This window comes from Mercurialis annua, linkage group LG6 (genome assembly GCF_937616625.2).
Source record: "Mercurialis annua linkage group LG6, ddMerAnnu1.2, whole genome shotgun sequence".
NCBI lineage: Eukaryota > Viridiplantae > Streptophyta > Magnoliopsida > Malpighiales > Euphorbiaceae > Mercurialis > Mercurialis annua.
In genome coordinates, this window is record NC_065575.1 from 31,603,595 (window position 1) to 31,611,187 (window position 7,593).

The following is a 7,593-nucleotide window of genomic DNA, read 5'->3' on the forward strand; positions in this document are numbered from 1 at the left end:
AATAACATCAAATTATAAATTTTTTATTCTTTTGAGAAATTTTAAAAGAAGTTATTATAGATAAACAAATTAAATTAAGTAAAGTATCTCTAATATAAAAAATATTAAAAATTATTTTACTTTATGAATACAACTTTTTAATAATTATTTTTTAGTTTGATATCAATTGATATTCCTCAATTGAATATAAAATTATTTCTTTTAAATTGAGTGATTGTAAAGTGTATTTAGTTTGTTTTTTTATAATATAATATTAATATTAGGTCTATTAATGTAGATGTTTTGAAATATCTTTTATATTTTTTTATATAAATTCAATAAATTAATAATTCTAATAATTAATAATTTTTTGATCCACCATGTGTATTAATTATCAGAGGGTCGACTGTATTTAGAAAATAATCTCTTTTATCTATAATTAATATTAATAATTTATTTATTAATTCAAAATAAATAGAGTAAATTACAAAAATATTTTAAAAAGCCCCCTATTTTTCATGCGGTGCATTTTTTCAGAGAAACATTTCGGTCCGTGCTACCTTTTTTACAAAAATTTCATTCACCACGTGAACAGTGCACCAGCTTCAACCGACCCGCGCGTCAGTATTCCTTTATCTTTTTTGTCTCTGTTTTAAAACACAACTAATTTATCTATCTATTTAAGGATCAGTATTCCTTTACTTTTTCTTTCTTTGTTTTAAAACACAAACTAATTTATTTATGTATTTACTTATTTAAATTATATCAAAATTTTATCTATTATATTTAACTTTTAAAAATATAAATGTTAATTTTAATTTTAAAAATATAAATATAAATATATTAAATTTTAAAAATAAAAAATACACAAATGATACAATTTTATAAATAAATTATCGGATACATTGTTGATACCAACCGAACACGGGTCTGATGCATAAATAAATTTTTTAATATATATAATTATGTATTAAAGATATATCTATTAATTATATTTTAAAAATATAAATATTATGTACAAATAATGTGGTAAAAAATGTAATTATCATGTATAAATTATGTATAAACGATGTATCCATTTAATACATTTAAAAAATATATCTATCATGTATAAATTATGTATCAGCGATGTATCGTTTAAGTATATTTAAAAAAATGTATCTATAGTGTAAAAATTTAGTAAAAAGATGCATACATTTATAAGAAAAAAATAATAATTTATGAATTACTTATTAGATACATTATTAATACATGATATACATAGTATTTACACATGTATAAATTATGTATCAGATATGTATATATTAAGTACATTTTTAAAATGTGTCTATCATGTACAAATTACGTGGTAAAAAAGTACATATCATGTATAAATTATGTATCTGCGATGTATCCAATAAGAACATTTTAAAAAAAATACATCTATCATGTATAAATTATATAATAAAAATTTATTTATCATCGAATATGTATCATATATGTATCGGAGATGTATCCGTTAAATAGTTACGACATCCAAATTATATTAAAAATCTAAAGAAGCATATTCCAAATCTCTAAGCATAAATTAAGTAAATAAAACCAAATAATAAATCAAATTCTACCACCGCCATTGTTGATACTTTTCAAAGACGGCTCTATCATATTAATTATAATAAATGTATCAACTATTAAAAATATATTCATAATATAAAATTTTAAAAATCATCTATTTATAACAAAAATTACAAAACCGATAATAAATGTATCGGAAATGTATCAAATATGTATCGAAAATGTATTTGCTATATTAGTATAATAATGTATCAAATATATATCAAATATGTATAAATATTATTTAAATAATATTAATCAAACCAACTAAAATCTTCAAAATATATAAATTAACCAATCGAATTAGTCGGTTAATTCCATTAATGTATCAAACATGTGTATAACATGTATAAATTATGTATCTGAAATATATCTATTATATTAATTATAATAAATGTGTCAAATATTTATCATAAATGTATCTATTTTATAATATTTGACAATATTTAACAATGGTTTATTAAATATACTTTTTCATATTTTTTATTGTATGTTTGATTATATGTTGGTGGTTCTTTTTCATCAATCGAGAAAATGGTAGATTAGCAACAATTTTTTAAATAAACAGTGAAGCAGCAATAGCGGGGGAGTCAAGCAGCGGTGATCAACAGCGAAGACGGCAGTGGTCTTCTCACTGATAGCGGCTTCGACGAACAGCAACAGCATGGCAGCAGTCTTTTCACGGTGGCAACTTCATTACCGGCAGAAGCTCTTCGTCGACGGATTCGTTACCGGCAAGAGGAGTACGACGATCAATAACCAACCTGAACCAGAAGAGATACGTCTGGGTTGACGATATATCTCGCCGGCGGTCAAGGGCACGTTGTTGGAGGGAGCGTTGTGGGTCCTTTGTCGGCGTCTGGTCCAGTGGTGATTATGGCAGTATCTTTTGGTAATGCAGTGTTAGAAAGATTGCCGTTTGAGGAAGATGATGGACAGAAGGCCATGTGTCAGTTCATGAAGAAAAGCGTGGTGATTGAAAAAATTTGATGAAAAACGACAGTGATGTAAACTTAACAAGTAAAAAAGTAGCGCGTGATAACTGGACTAATTTTTGGCCTTTTTTTGTAATTTTCTCAAATAAATATGTTATTTGTTTTTTAAAGAACTCACAAATCTTCTCTTGAGCTAAAAAGAAAAAAAGATCTTCTTTAAGAAACAAAATTTAGAGAAACGTACCCACAAATCCTATTTAAGAAGACAAATATATAAAGTCTTAATCTAATTCTAATTTAAAAACACTTAAATTAAGTTGCAACATATAATTATAAATCCTGACTTTATTCTATATATTTTAATTTAGCAACCTAGAATCTGGATATGCATCACCAAGTTTCTCAAAACAGTGCAACACTCGTATATATACATCAAAATTTTTAAATTAAAATCAATAATGGAATTAGGAAAATAAATGGAGGAATTGGAAGATTATGTGGCTTGAGAATAATAAAACGGTAAATTTTATAGTGAAAGATATGATAGAAGACTATAAAATAGGTGAGTATTTTAATTGTATTAAAAATAATTTAAGTTAGTTAAAATTTAGATAGAACAATTATTGTTCAAAAGTTTGAATAATTTGATAAAGGCTTAATTACTCAAAAAAAGCCACATCTTGAATTTTTTTTCCGTTAATACCCTAACCTTATAAAAAAGTCATTTGTACCCAAAACAAGAGAAGACGAGCTGCTGCTCGTCTTCTCAAAAACGGGGAAGACGAGCAGCAGCTCGTCTTCTCATCTGAGAAGATGACCAGAGGCGGGTTCGGTTGCGGTGGTTCGGTTGGGATGATTGGATAGTTTGAATGGGTTGATTTGGTTTAATTTTTTATTTTTATTTTTAATTAATTTTTAATAGTTGTAAGGGTGTTTTAGGTGTTTCAAATATTTTTTAGATATTTTGCCACATGTCTAATGACACGTGGCAACGTCAATTGTTTTTTTAGAATTACAGCCGCCAAAAAAAGACGGCACCGAGAGATATTTTCGTCCATAAGAACCGTGAATGAGCGCCGCCATAAAAATTGGGGGGTTTAGGGAAGATCTTAAACGAATAGAAAATTTAAGGAAGTTTAGGGTTAAAGTCGCAAACCGTCGGTGCTTATTAGCCAAAACTTTTGGAAAGAAGCTATTAAATTGTAATGAACTGAGGCAAACTTTATATGGATATTTTTTCCTATGTATTGCATTTATAGTACTAAACATCTCAAATGTTTTTGTATTTTGCTTTTTGTTTTATGCCTCTTTTTCAAATGATCTGTTTCTTATGAATTTTTAATAAAATAATTGTACTTGGTCAATACTATGGGAAGCTGTGATTTTTCTTTGAGGCCATGTTTGGCTCACGAAATGTAATAATATAAAAAAAAATAGTTATTTCATAAAAATGAAATAGTTAATTTTTATTTTTAAGAGGAGTGTTTTTTCCACAAAATTATAGAATATTAATTTTATAGAATAATTACTTTATGAACCAAAGAAAAAAATAGCGATTCTATAAGGAATAGTTATACTATTCTGCACCTATTTCATGAATCAAATATAACTTTATTTTCTAAAGGCCGAATGGTAAAAAAAAACCTAAATCTTTACGACTTGTTGCAATTATATCCAAACCTTTTAATTTTTACAATAATATCCAAATTGCATTTTTTTGTTGCAATAATATCCAAATTGCATTTTTTTGTAGCAATAATAGTCAAATTGATGGCTAAACTTGTTGTTTTCAATTAAGATATTAGGCTATTATTATGTTTTGATGTCTAATAATATATTAAAAGTCCCAAAAAATGGCAAAAAACTCAAAAAAAATTCACATAAAAAGTGCAATTTGGATATTATTGCAACAAAATAATGCAATTTGGATATTATTGTAAAAATTAAAAAGTTTGGATATAATTGCAACAAATCATAAAAGTTTGGGTTTTTTTTGCCATTAAACCTTTTCTAAATGGAAAAACATATGTTATCATGTATGGAATTCGTTTATGTCATGAATTTTTCCACACGGTGTTGGTACTATACAATCAGTTAGGCTTTACCTATCTAGAGGTCTTTGTACTTTACACCTTTTTTTCCGTAGGTCCTTATACTTCATTTTTGTATTACCTGGTCCTTCTACTTATCTATTTTTGATTTCTAGGTCCTTTTTGAGTTTTTTTCCAGTCCTTCTACTTACAATTATTTTTTCCTTCAATCCCTATACTTACGATCTTTTTTCCTCCTGTCACACAAAATGACTGGAAAAAACTCAAAAAGGACCTAAAAAATAAAAATAGGTAAGTAGAGGGATCAGATAATACAAAAATAAAGTATAAGGACATACGGAAAAAAAAGTGTAAAGTACAACGATCTCTAGATGGGTTTGGCCAATCAGTTAAGATGACCAGCAAACATCATCATCTCAAATAACAGCGGCTGAATCATATTCCAACATTACTTTTTAGGCCTAATGTCTTAAAAAACCCCGACCTTTTAGCCCCTTTTCAATCATACCTTGATGTTAAAAATTTGTCAATTTTATCCTATTTTGCATTTTTGTGTTTCAATTGTACCCTGAAAAATTAAATTAACGTCTTTTGCGTTTGGAAATTTGTTTAAAACATTCTCCATGTCTCGCATATATTAATTGTATATTTTTAAAATTTATTTAAATTTAGTTAAATTAATTAAGAATTTAAATTAGTGTTAATTTGATTATGGTTTTTAGTTAGTTTTTAAAAATAAAGGACTTATTTGTACTTTTTCGAATAAAAAAGAATTTAATTTCATGTTTAGACTTAATTAATTGAATGATTTCATCATTTAAGTAAAAAAATTAACAAAAAATTAAAATATTGGGGTACAATTGAAAACGGAAAATTCAAAAGTGGGTAAAATTGACAAATTTTTAACGTCGGGGTGGAATTGAAAAAAAGTTTAAAGGTGAGGAGTTTTTGAGTGATTAGGCCTACTTTTTATTGAGTTGTCCTCCTCAATTTATGAAACATAGTGATAAAAACGTACAATTACTTTGAGTTTAATATAAGGGTTAATTCCATAAAAAAATTACGACTTTTATACGAAATTTTATTTTAATTACACTGAATACATACTAAAGTCCCTCTACTATTAACTTTTATTTCATCAAGTCCTCGTACAAAATTTTGGGTCAAAATATCCCTGTACTATTAAAATTTGTTTCAACAAGTCCTTTTCCAAAATCTTACCTGAAATAAACTATCAAAAAAGGCAAGTTTGGTTCTTAGAGTTTTCAATCAGCAGTACTGAGAAGTACAAAAATAAAAATTGTTTTCAATTTAGTCCATTTTTCTTAAAACATTTGAATAAGAAGTAAATAAATTTCTGAAAAAATATTAAAAAATATTTTTTGAATAAAAGAAGTAAATAAACTTCTGAAATAGTATAATTAACACTGTTTAAAAAATAATTAATTAAATTAAGCTTAATTAAGCTAGTTTAATGGGTAATCCAGCCGAGAGTTCAGACTCTAGCAATCCATCAGGAATGACTTCACTACACAACGTGCAAAGTGAAGTGCACCAACTCCTTGAACATTTTCATGCAAAAGGAATTTTAGGTGATTCACCAGAAGAAAGATCTACTTTAGCAAATGAAGTAGGAAAACTGGTAAATGAAAAGTTAGATGCAATTGAAAGAGAAAAAGGGTTAAAAAAAGGCAAAAGGACCAATAACTGAAAAAGAAATTCTTCAACTAAGAAAAGAAACAATTGTTCCTTTTATTGCAGATCCGGCAACGAAAGCAGCCAACATGAAACAATAATTTAGCACAAGACCTTAGAAAACCCTTAGATTTGGTGGAAGAAGCCCCTCTGCATATAGATGACAAAACATTTAATGAGTTAGTCTCTACAAAAAGAACAATGTACAAACCCAATTATCCTCATAGGACAAAAGAAGAATTTGTGCCAAGGGATAACCCTTTAAGACCGGTAATTAGCCCGACAACATTTCTCAACTTAGATTATGGAAAACATGCGTCTGAAAAAATAGATGAGTGGATTACTATGATTAGATTTACAATCAAATCAGGTGGTTACATTCCTAGAGGTGCCTACGAATTGTGCAAAGCCACCATGGTTGGCAATGCTCAAAAATATTGGGAATCACTAATAGCTCACACTCCGATAAAAGAAGAAATTGATAGAGAAATATTTGTTGATGGAGTTCTAGCTATAGTGGTATATGCCTTGAAAAAAGAATTTTGTGGTTTTTCGTTGTCCACAGAGTCATTAGAAAAAGAACAATCTTTAATGGCTTTAATGAAACTACAAATCTGTGACATGTGCTATTTTGATAACTTTGCCTGTGAATTTCAAAAATATTATTATAATTTAGACTTGGCAGCCCAAAATTACATGTCAGAATTATTTTTTGCTAAACTCCCGGGATCCTTGGCCGGAAGTAGCAAAGACTGCATTTCAACTTCTCCTAAATGAAGACAAAGTGGTCAATGGTTTAAGAGGAAGGATACAAGCAGTGAGATATGCTATGAGAAAAGCATGCACAGAACTCCAAGTAAGGCAAGACGCAAAACGTCTTTCTTATTTAAACAAGGGTTGTTGTTCTCAGATTGAGTATGTTCTAGGAAGGTATGGATATTCTTCTGGAACAGAAGAAAAACCCAGAACAGGATATTCTTCAAAAAAGAAAAGTTTCAAAGGATAAGAGAAGAATATCAAGAAAGGATAGAGAGGACAAGAGAAAGTCTGATAGGCCAGGTAGGTTTATTAGAAAAAGAAGTAACCTTAGAGACAAAGATAGGATAGATGCGTTCAAGAAAAAATATGGTAGAGAACCAAAATGTTCTAAGGGAAAACCGTTGAGCAACTGTTCTTGTTGCTGGGTGTATGGCTCTAAGAGTCATAAAGCCGATACGTGTCCTCAAAAGAATAAGCGAAGAGAAAATCTTAGGAGAGTATTCTTCGAAAATGAGAGTCTAGCATATGAACCAATAGATGAGGAAGAATTTTCTGATATAGACTCTGAAATAGATTCAATT